Source organism: Arachis hypogaea, chromosome 9, assembly GCF_003086295.3.
Source record: "Arachis hypogaea cultivar Tifrunner chromosome 9, arahy.Tifrunner.gnm2.J5K5, whole genome shotgun sequence".
NCBI lineage: Eukaryota > Viridiplantae > Streptophyta > Magnoliopsida > Fabales > Fabaceae > Arachis > Arachis hypogaea.
The window spans coordinates 67,539,462-67,551,708 of record NC_092044.1 but is presented as its reverse complement, the minus strand read 5'-3'; the positions used below and the strand labels follow the sequence as shown (position 1 = coordinate 67,551,708).

The window sequence follows — 12,247 nt, the reverse complement described above, 5'->3', positions numbered from 1 at the left end:
AAAAAAAGTCCTATTTATACTAGACTAGCTACTAGGGTTTACAGAAGTAAGTAATTGATGCAGAAATCCACTTCCGAGGCCCACTTGGTGTGTGCTTGAGCTGAGCTTGAGCTTTACACGTGTAGAGGCTTCTTTTGGAGTTGAACGCCAAGTTGTAACATGTTTTTGGCGTTCAACTCTGGTTCGTGACGTGTTTCTGGCGTTTGACTCCAGAATGCAGCATGGAACTGGCATTAAGCGCCTGTTTACGTCATCTAATCACGAATAAAGTATGAACTATTATATATTGCTGGAAAGCTCTAGATGTCTACTTTCCAAAGCCATTGAGAGTGCACCATTTAGATTTCTGTAGCTCCAGGAAATCCATTTCGAGTGCAGCGAGGTCAGAATCCAACAGCATCAGCAGTCCTTTGTCAGCCTTTTATCAGAGTTTTACTCAGGTCTCTCAATTTCAGCAAGAAATTATCTGAATTATAAAAAAACACACAAACTCATAGTAAAGTCCAGAAATGTGAATTTAGCATAAAAACTAATGAAAACATCCCTAAAATTAGCTAGATCCTACTAAAAACTACCTAAAAACAATGCCAAAAAGCGTATAAATTATCCGCTCATCACAACACCAAACTTAAATTGTTGCTTGTCCCCAAGCAACTAAAAATAAATTAGGATAAAAAGAAGAGAATATACTATAAATCCCAAAATATCAATGAATATTAATTCTAATTAGATGAGCGGGACTTGTAGCTTTTGGCCTCTGAACAGTTTTGGCATCTCACTTTTTCCCTTGAAGTTTAGAATGATTGGCATCTCTAGGGACTTATAATTTCAGATAGTGTTATTGATTCTCCTAGTTAAATTTGTTGATTCTTGAACACAGCTACTTTTATGAGTCTTGGCCGTGGCCCTAAGCATTTTGTTTTCTAGTATTACCACCGGATACATAAATGCCATAGACACATGACTGGGTGAACCTTTTTAGATTGTGACTCAGCTTTGCTAAAGTCCCCAGTTAGAGGTGTCGAGAGGTCTTAAGCACACTCTTTTTGCTTTGGATCACGACTTTAACCACTCAGTCTCAAGCTTTTCACTTGGACCTGCATGGCACAAGCACATGGTTAGGGACAACTTGATTTAGCCGCTTAGGCCTGGATTTTATTTCCTTGGGCCCTTCTATCCATTGATGCTTAAAGCCTTGGATCCTTTTTACTCTTGCCTTTTGGGTTTAAGGGCTATTGGCTTTTTCTGCTTGCTCTTTCTTTTTCTTTCTCTCTCTCTCTCTCTCTCTATATATATATATATATATATATATATATATATATATATATATATATATATATATATATATATATATATATATTTTCGCAAGCTTTTGCTTTTTCATTGCTTTTTCTTGCTTCAAGAATCAATTTCATGATTTTTCAGATTATCAATAGCATTTCTCTTTGTTCATCATTCTTTCAAGAGCCAACAATTTTAACATTCATCAACAACAAGATCAAAATTATGCACTGTTCAAGCATTCATTCAGAAGACAAAAAGTATTGTCACCACATCAATATAATTAAACTAAATTCAAGGATAATTTTGAAATTCATGTACTTCTTGTTCTTTTGAATTAGAAACATTTTTCATTTAAGAGAGGTGAAGGATTTATGGAATTATTCACAGCCTTAAGACATAGTTACTAAATACTAATGATCATGAAGTAGAGACACAAAACATAAACACACATATAGCATAAAAATAAAAAAACAGAGATAAGAACAAGGAAGTTAAGGGATGAGTCCACCTTAGTGAGGGTGGTGCCTTTTTGAAGGACTAATGGTGCTTTTTGAGCTCCTTTATGTCTCTTCCTTGCCTCTGTTGCTTGATCCCTAGTGATTTTGGTGCTCTTATCCTTATTTGCTCCCAATAGTTGTGTGGAGGAAAATGTATCCCCTGATGTATCTCAGGGATTTCTTGATGAGGGAATTCCTCATGCTCTCTTGATGTGCAGTCAAATGCTTTTCTACTGAGCTATAGACCCTTAAGATGAATCTCTCCATCTCCCATGACTCAGAGGTGGAAAAAAAAATTTTTGTCTTCCCTTTTTCTCCTTTTTTTGAGGTTTCTCTGGCCTTAGATGCAATCAATGGTTATGGAAAAACAAAAAGCTATACTTTTACCACACCAAACTTAAAATATTGCTTGCCCTCGAGCAGGAGAAGAAAGAATAGATGAAGAAGAAGAAGATATGGAGGAGAGGGATAGAAGGTTGTGTTTCGGTCAAGGTGGAGAAGAGAGGGTTGTGTTGTGTGAAATTTAAGGAGAATAGAAGGGTTTATATAGTGAGGGGAAGAGTGGATGGATGTGAGTGGTGAAGGGGGTAATTGGAAAGAGAGATTGAGGTGATTGGTAAAGGGTTTGGAGAAGAGTGTTTATTGGAAAGAGAGCATGCATGTTGAGAAGAGGGGAGAATATGGTAGGTGGGGATCCTGTGGGGTCCACAGATCCTGAGATGATCCTGTGTGGTCCACAGATCATGAGGTGTCAAGGATTTACATCCCTGCACCAATTAGGCATGTACAATGCCTTTGCATGCAATTCTGCCGTTTAAACGCCGAGGGGATGCATGTTCTGGGCGTTCAACGCCCAACTGCAGCATGTTTCTGGCGTTGAACGCCAGTTCCATGCTTGTTTCTAGCGTCCAGCGCCAGCTCTCCTTAGGGTATATTCCTGGCGTTTAAACACCAGGATGCTGCTTGTTTCTGGCGTTCAACGCCAGATCCATGCTTTGTTCTGGCGTTGAATGCCAGCCAGATGCTCCTTACTGGCGTTTAAACACCAGTAAGTCCTTCCTCCAGGGGGTGATTTTTTTCTGCTGTTTTTGATTCTGTTTTTAATTTTAATATTTTTTTCATGACTCCACATGATCATGAACCTAATAAAAAATAAAAGAACAATGAAAATAAAATAAAATTAGATAAATAAAAATTGGGTTGCCTCCCAATAAGTGCTTCTTTAATGTCAATAACTTGACAGTGGGCTCTCATGGAGCCTCACAGGTGATCAGGTCAATGTTGTAGACTCCCAACACCAAATTTAGAGTTTGGATGTGGGGATTTAACACCAAACTTAGAGTTTGGCTGTGGCCTCTCAACACCAAACTTAGAGTTTGATTGTGGGGGCTTTGTTTGACTCTGTATTGAGAGAAGCTTTTCATGCTTCCTCTCCATTGTTAAAGAAGAAGATCCTTGAGCCTTAAACACAAGGTAGTCCCCATTCAATTGAAGGGCTAATTCTCCTCTGTTAACATCTATCACAGCTCCTGCTGTGGCTAGGAATGGTCTTCCAAGGATGATGCATTCATCCTCCTCCTTCCTAGTGTCTAAGATTATGAAATCAGCAGGGATGTAAAGGCCTTCAACCTTTACCAACACGTCCTCTACCAATCCATAAGCTTGTCTTACTGACTTGTCTGCCATTTGTAATGAGAATAAGGTATGTTATACCTCAATGATCCCCAACTTCTTCATTATAGAGAGTGACATAAGATTTATGCCTGACCCTAGGTCACACAGAGCTTTCTCAAAGGTCAGGGTGCCTATGGAACAGGGTATTACGAATTTGCCAGGATCTTGTCTCTTTTGAGGTAAAGTTTGCTGAACCCAGGTATCTAGTTCACTAATGAGCAAGGGAGGTTCACCTTCCCAAGTCTCATTACCAGATAACTTGGCATTTAGTTTCATGATAGCTCCTAGATATTGAGCAACTTGCTCTCCAGTTACATCTTCATCCTCTTCAGAGGAAGAATAGTCTTCAGAGCTCATGAATGGCAGAATGAGGTTTAATGGGATCTCTATGGTCTCTATATAAGCCTCAGATTCCCTTGGGTCCTCAATAGGGAACTCATTCTTGCTTGAGAGATGTCGCATGAGGTCTTCCTTATTGGGATTCACGTCCTCTCCTTCCTCTCTAGGTTCGGCCATATTGATTATATCAATGGCCTTGCACTCTCTTTTTGGATTCTCTTCAGTATTGCTTGGGAGAGTACTAGGAGGAATTTCAGTGATTTTCTTACTCAGCTGGCCCACTTGTGCCTCCAGATTTCTGATGGAGGACCTTGTTTCACTCATGAAACTTAAAGTGGCCTTAGACAGATTAGAGACTAAATTTGCTAAGTTAGAGGTACTCTGTTCATAATTCTTTGTCTATTGCTGAGAAGATGATGGATAAGGCTTGATATTGCTGGGCCTATTTCTTCCACCATTATTAAAGCCTTGTTGAGGCTTTTGTTGATCCTTCCATGAGAAATTTGGATGATTTCTCCATGATGAATTATAGGTGTTTCCATAAGGTTCACCCATGTAATTTACCTCTGCCATTGCAGGGTTCTCAGGATCATAAGCTTCTTCTTCAGAAGATGCCTCTTTAGTACTGTTGGATGCATGTTGCCATCCATTCAGATTTTGAGAAATCATGTTGACTTGCTGAGTCAACATTTTGTTCTAAGCCAGAATGGCATTCAGAGCATCAATTTCAAGAACTCCCTTCCTTTGAGGCATCCTATTATTCACGGAATTCCTCTCAGAAGTGTACATGAACTGGTTATTTGCAACTATGTCAATAAGTTCTTGAGCCTCTGCAGACGTTTTCTTTAGGTGAATGGACCCACCTACAGAATGGTCCAATGACATCTTAGAGAACTCAGATAGACCATAATAGAATATATCTATCATGGTCCATTCTGAAAACATGTCAGAAGGACATCTTTTGGTCATCTATTTGTATCTCTCCCAAGCTTCATAGAGGGATTCACCATCTTTTTGTTTGAAGGTCTGAACATCCACTCTAAGCTTGCTTAGCTTTTAAGGAGGAAAGAACTTAGCCAAGAAAGCCATGACTAGCTTATCCCAGGAGTCCAGGCTATCTTTAGTTGAGAGTCTAACCATGTTCTAGCTCTATCTCTTACAGCAAAAGGGAAAAGCATGAGCCTGTAGACTTCAGGATCTACTCCATTAGTCTTAACAGTCTCACAGATCTGCAAGAACTCAGTTAAGAACTGGTAAGGATCTTCTGATGGAAGTCCATGAAACTTGCAGTTCTGTTGCATTAGAGCAACTAATTGAGGTTTCAGCTCAAAATTGTTTGCTCCTATGGTAGGAATTGAGATGCTTCTTCCATCAAACTTGGACGTAGGTGTGGTATAATCACCAAGCATCCTTCTTGCATTATTGTTGTTAGGTTTGGCTGCCATCTCCTTTTCTTGTTCGAAAATTTTAGCAAGGTTGTCTCTGGATTGTTGTAATTTAGCTTCTCTTAGTTTCCTCTTTAGAGTCCTTTCAGGTTCTGGATCAGCTTCAACAAGAATGCCTTTTTCTTTATTCCTGCTCATATGAAAGAGAAAAGAACAGAAAAAGAAGAGGAATCCTCTATGTCACAGTAAAGAGGTTCTTTATTATTAGTAGAAGAAGAAGGGAATAAAGAAAGGAGAATCCAAACACAAGGGTGAGGATAAAGGCAGTGATTTGAGATGAAGAGAAGTGTTAGTAAATGAATGAATAAATATAATAATATGAGAGAGGGAGAAATTTTTGAAAATAAATTTTAAAAAGGAGTTAAATGATTTTCGAAAAATAAAGATAAGAAATAAAATTAAAATTAAAATTTAAAACAATTAATTAATTAAAGAAAGAATTTTTGAAAAAGAGGGAGGTATTTTCGAAAATTAGAGAGAGAAAAGTTGTTAGGTGGTTTTGAAAAAGATAAGAAACAAACAAAAAGTTAATTAGTTAGTTGAAGAAGATTTGAAAATCAAATTTGAAAAGATAAGAAGATAAGAAGATAAGAAGTTAGAAAAGATATTTTAAAATCAAATTTTTGAAAAAAGATAAAATTTTGAAAAAAATATGATATAAAAGATAAAATGAAAAGATATGATTAAAAAGATATGGTTAGAAAAGATTTAATTTTTAAAATTAAAATTAATTACTTAACTAACAAGAAACTAAAAGATATGATTCTAGAATTTAAAGATTGAACCTTTCTTAACAAGAAAGTAACAAACTTCAAATGTTTGAATCAATCATATTAATTGTTAGCATAATTTTCGAAAATAAAGATAAAACTAAGAAAAAGATTTTTGAAAAATATTTTAAAACATTAAATTTTCGAAAATTAAATAAAAAATGAAAAATATTTGATTTTTGAAAAAGTTTTAATAAGATAATTGGTGGACGAAATTGTGATCACTACAACTTCGCACAACTAACCAGCAAGTGTACTGGGTCGTCCAAGTAATAAACCTTACGCGAGTAAGGGTCGATCCCACAGAGATTGTTGGTATGAAGCAAGCTATGGTCACCTTGTAAATCTTAGTCAGGCAAACTCAAATGGATATGAATGATGAATAAACATAAAGATAAAGATAGAGATACTTATGTAATTCATTGGTGGGAATTTAAGATAAGCGTATGAAGATGCTGGGTCCCTTCCGTCTCTCTGCTTTCCTACTGTCTTCATCCAATCCTTCTTACTCCTTTCCATGGCAAGCTTATGCAAGGGTTTCACCGTTGTCAGTGGCTACCTCCCATCCTCTCAGTGGAAATATTCAACGCACCCTGTCACGGCACGGCTATCCATCTGTCGGTTCTCAATCAGGCCGGAATAGAATCCAGTGATTCTTTTGCGTCTGTCACTAACGCCCCGCCCTCAAGAGTTTGAAGCTCGTCACAGTCATTCAATCATCGAATCCTACTCAGAATACCACAGACAAGGTTAGACCTTCCGGATTCTCTTGAATGCCGCCATCAGTTCTAGCCTATACCACGAAGATGCTGATCTCACGGAATGGCTGGCTCGGTTGTCAGGCGAGCGCATAGTTGTCAGGCGATCAACCATGCATCGTGTATCAGGAATCCAAGAGATATTCACCCAATCTAAGGTAGAACGGAGGTGGTTGTCAGTCACACGTTCATAGGTGAGAATGATGATGAGTGTCACGGATCATCACATTCATCAAGTTGAAGGACAAGTGATATCTTAGAACAAGAACAAGCGGAATTGAATGGAAGAACAATAGTAATTGCATTAATACTCGAGGTACAGCAGAGCTCCACACCTTAATCTATGGTGTGTAGAAACTCCACCGTTGAAAATACATAAGAACAAGGTCTAGGCATGGCCATGAGGCCAGCCTCCCAATGATCAAAAGATCTAAAGATCAAAAGATTCCAAAGATCAGAAGATGCAAATACAATAGTAAAAGGTCCTATATATATAGATCTAGTAGACTAGGGTTTACAGAGATGAGTAAATGACATAAAAATCCACTTCCGGGCCCACTTGGTGTGTGCTTGGGCTGAGCATTGAAGCATTTTCGTGTAGAGACTTCTCTTGGAGTTAAACGCCAGCTTTTGTGCCAGTTTGGGCGTTTAACTCCCACTTTGGTGCTAGTTCCGGCGTTTAACGCTGGGAATTCTGATGGTGACTTTGAACGCCGATTTGGGCCATCAAATCTTGGGCAAAGTACCCAGGATGTCTACTTTCCAACGCCGTTGAGAGCGCGCCAATTGGGCTTCTGTAGCTCCAGAAAATCCACTTCGAGTGCAGGGAGGTCAGAATCCAACAGCATCTGCAGTCCTTTTTAGTCTCTGAATCAGATTTTTGCTCAGGTCCCTCAATTTCAGCCAGAAAATACCTGAAATCATAGAAAAACACACAAACTCATAGTAAAGTCCAGAAAAGTGAATTTTAACTAAAAACTAATAAAAATATACTAAAAACTAACTAGATCATACTAAAAACATACTAAAAACAATGCCAAAAAGCGTACAAATTATCCGCTCATCACAACACCAAACTTAAATTGTTGCTTGTCCCTAAGCAACTGAAAATCAAATAAGATAAAAAGAAGAGAATATACTATAGACTCCAAATTATCAATGAAGCTTAGCTCCAATTAGATGAGCGGGACTAGTAGCTTTTTGCCTCTGAACAGTTTTGGCATCTCACTTTATCCTTTGAAATTCAGAATGATTGGCTTCTCTAGGAACTCAGAGTCCAGATAGTGTTATTGATTCTCCTAGTTAAGTATGATGATTCTTGAACACAGCTACTTTATGAGTCTTGGCCGTGGCCCAAAGCACTCTGTCTTCCAGTATTACCACCGGATACATACATGCCACAGACACATAATTGGGTGAACCTTTTCAGATTGACTCAGCTTTGCTAGAGTCCCCAACTAGAGGTGTCCAGGGTTCTTAAGCACACTCTTTTTTCCTTGGATCACAACTTTATTTCTTTCTTTTTCTCTTTTTTTTTTCGTTTTCTTTCCTCCCCTTTTTTTCGTTTTTCTTCTTCTCTCTTTTTTTTTCTTTTTTTTGTATTCACTGCTTTTTCTTGCTTCAAGAATCATTTTTATGATTTTTCAGATCCTCAGTAACATGTCTCCTTTTTCATCATTCTTTCAAGAGCCAACAATTTTAACATTCATGAACAACACATTCAAAAGACATATGCATTGTTCAAGCATACATTCAGAAAACAAAAAGTATTGTCACCACATCAAACTAATTAAGCTAGTTTTAAAGATGAATTCGAAATCCTGTACTTCTTGTTCTTTTGTAATAAAAACAGTTTTCATTTAAGAAAGGTGATGGATTCATAGGACATTCATAACTTTAAGGCATAGACACTAAGACACTAATGATCACAAGACACAAACATAGATAAACATAAGCATAAAATTCGAAAAACAGGAAAATAAAGAACAAGGAAATTAAAGAACGGGTCCACCTTAGTGATGGCGGCTTGTTCTTCCTCTTGAAGGTCTTATGGAGTGCTTGAGCTCCTCAATGTCTCTTCCTTGTCTTTGTTGTTCCTCTCTCATGGTTCTTTGATCTTCTCTTATCTCATGGAGGAGGATGGAATGTTCTTGGTGCTCCACCCTTAGTTGTCCCATGTTGGACTCAATTCTCCTAGGGAGGTGTTGATTTGCTCCCAATAGTTTTGTGGAGGAAAGTGCATCCCTTGAGGCATCTCAGGGATTTTATGAGGAGGAATTTCCTCATGCTTGCTCCATCCTTTTCTTAGTGATGGGCTTGAGGTCATGCCTTCTCAGTTGAACCGGCTTCCCTCTTGAGTTTCTCTTCTATTGAGCGCCCTCTTCACAAATGTTTATGAGGACTTGGTCCAGCCTTTGATCAAAGTTGACCCTTTTTGAGTTTGAAAGGGATCTCGGGGATCACCTTCTTCAAGGCCACAACTTCATAGAAGTGGTCTTGATGCACCCTTGAGATGAATCTCTCCATCTCCCATGACTCGGAGGTGAAAGCTTTTGCCTTCCCTTTCCTCTTTCTAGAGGTTTCTCCGGCCTTGGATGCCATAAATGGTTATGGAAAAACAAAAAGCAATGCTTTTACCACACCAAACTTAGAAGGTTTGCTCATCCTCGAGCAAAAGAAGAAAGAAGAGAGTAGAAGAAGAAGAAATAGAGGAGATGGAGATGGCCTTGTGGTTCGGCCAAAGGGGGGAGAAGTAGTGTTTAGGTTGTGTGAAAATGAAGGAGTGAAGAAGGGTTTATATAGGAGAGGGGGGAGGGTTATGGTTCGGTCATGTATGGGTGGGTTTGGGAGGGAAAGTGGTTTGAATTTGAATGGTGGGGTAGGTGGGGTTTTATGAAGGATGGATGTGAGAGGTGAAGAGAAAGATGTGATTTGATAGGTGAAGGGTTTTTGGGGAAGAGGTGTTGAGGTGATTGGTGGATGGGTGAAGAAGAGAGAGAGTGGTGGGGTAGGTGGGGATCCTGTGGGGTCCACAAATCCTGAGGTGTCAAGGAAAAGTCATCCCTGCACCAAGTGGCAAGCAAAATTGCTCTTTGTGCCAATTCTGGCGTTAAACGCCGGGCTGGTGCCCCTTTCTGGCGTTTAACGCCGACTTCTTGCCCTTTTCTGGCGTTTAACGCCAGTCTGGTGCCCCTTTCTGGCGTTAAACGCCCAGAATGGTGCCAGACTGGGCGTTAAACGCCCATCTGCTAGCCTTACTGGCGTTTAAACGCCAGCAGGATCTTCCTCCAGGGTGTGCTGTTTTTATTTCTATTTTTCATTCTGTTTTTGCTTTTTCCATTGAATTTGTGACTTCTCATGATCATCAACCTATAGAAAACATAAAATAACAAAGGAAAATAGATAAAATATAACATTGGGTTGCCTCCCAACAAGCGCTTCTTTAATGTCAGTAGCTTGACAGAAGGCTCTCATGGAGCCTCACAGATGCTCAGAGCAATGTTGGAACCTCCCAACACCAAACTTAGAGTTTGAATGTGGGGATTCAACACCAAACTTAGAAGTTGATTGTGGCCTCCCAACACCAAACTTAGAGTTTGACTGTGGGGGCTCTGTTTGGCTCTGTTTTAAGAGAAGCTCTTCATGCTTCCTCTCCATGATGACAGAGGGATATCCTTAAGCCTTGAACACAAAGGATTCTTCATTCACTTGAATGATCAATTCTCCTCTATCAACATCAATCACAGCCTTTGCTGTGGCTAGGAAGGGTCTGCCAAGGATGATGGATTCATCCATGCACTTCCCAGTCTCTAGGACTATGAAATTAGCAGGGATGTAATGGTCTTCAACTTCTACCAGAACATCCTCTACAAGTTCATAGGCTTGTTTTCTTGAGTTGTCTGCCATCTCTAGTGAGATTTTTGCAGCTTGCACCTCAAAGATCCCTAGCTTCTCCATTACAGAGAGAGGCATGAGGTTTACACTTGACCCTAGGTCACACAAGGCCTTCTTGAAGGTCATGGTGCCTATGGTACAAGGTATTGAGAACTTCCCAGGATCTTGTCTCTTTTGAGGTAGTTTCTGCCTAGACAAGTCATCTAATTCTTTGGTGAGCAAAGGGGGGTCATCCTCCCAAGTCTCATTACCAAACAACTTGTCATTTAGCTTCATGATTGCTCCAAGGTATTTAGCAACTTGCTCTTCAGTGACATACTCATCCTCTTCAGAGGAAGAATACTCATCAGAGCTCATGAATGGCAGAAGTAAGTCCAATGGAATCTCTATGGTCTCATTTTGAGCCTCAGATTCCCATGGATCCTCATTGGGGAACTCATTGGAAGTCAGTGGACGTCCATTGAGGTCTTCCTCAGTGGCGTTCACTGCCTCTTCCTCCTCTCCAAATTCGGCCATGTTGATGGCCTTGCACTCTCCATTTGGATTTTCTTCTGTATTGCTTGGAAGAGTACTAGGAGGGAGTTCAGTAATTTTCTTGCTCAGCTGACCCACTTGTGCCTCCAAATGTCTAATGGAGGATCTTGTTTCAGTCATGAAACTTTGAGTGGTTTTGATTAGATCAGAGACCATGGTTGCTAAGTCAGAGGTGTTCTGCTTAGAATTCTCTATCTGTTGCTGAGAAGATGATGGAAAAGGCTTGCCATTGCTAAACCTGTTTCTTCCACCATTATTGTTGTTGAAACCTTGTTGAGGTCTCTGTTGATCCTTTCATGAGAGATTTGGATGATTTCTCCATGAAGGATTATAGGTGTTTCCATAGGGTTCTCCCATGTAATTCACCTCTTCCATTGAAGGGTTCTCAGGATCATAAGCTTCTTCTTCAGATGAAGCTTCCTTAGTACTGCCTGGTGCATTTTGCATTCCAGACAGACTTTGAGAAATCATATTGACTTGCTGAGTCAATATTTTGTTCTGAGCCAGTATGGCATTCAGAGTGTCAATCTCAAGAACTCCTTTCTTCTGATTTGTCCCATTGTTCACAGAATTCCTTTCAGAAGTGTACATGAATTGGTTATTTGCAACTATTTCAATTAGTTCTTGAGCTTCTGTAGGCGTCTTCTTCAGATGAAGAGATCCTCCAGCAGAGCTATCCAAAGACATCTTGGATAGTTCAGAGAGACCATCATAGAAAATACCTATGATGCTCCATTCAGAAAGCATATCAGAGGGACACTTTCTGATTAATTGTTTGTATCTTTCCCAAGCTTCATAGAGGGATTCTCCTTCCTTCTGTCTGAAGGTTTGGACTTCCACTCTAAGCTTACTCAATTTTTGAGGTGGAAAGAACTTTGCCAAGAAGGCATTGACTAGCTTTTCCCAAGAGTTCAGGCTTTCTTTAGGTTGAGAATCCAACCATGTCCTAGCTTTGTCTCTTACAGCAAAAGGGAATAGCATAAGTCTGTAGACCTCAGGGTCAACCCCATTAATCTTGACAGTGTCACAGATTTGCAAGAATTCAGCTAAAA

General features: G+C 39.5%; 2 non-coding genes across 2 annotated transcripts; both read left to right on the top strand.

Annotated features, from left to right (window-relative positions):
- Positions 1-4,737: 4,737 nt before the first annotated feature.
- Positions 4,738-4,841, top strand: LOC112713829 (small nucleolar RNA R71). The gene has a single exon (XR_003158790.1). It is a non-coding gene; the product is annotated as a small nucleolar RNA R71 (small nucleolar RNA).
- Positions 4,842-11,936: 7,095 nt separating this feature from the next.
- LOC112713334 (small nucleolar RNA R71) lies at positions 11,937-12,044 on the top strand. Its single transcript, XR_003158308.1, has one exon. It is a non-coding gene; the product is annotated as a small nucleolar RNA R71 (small nucleolar RNA).
- The last annotated feature ends 203 nt before the right edge of the window (positions 12,045-12,247 follow it).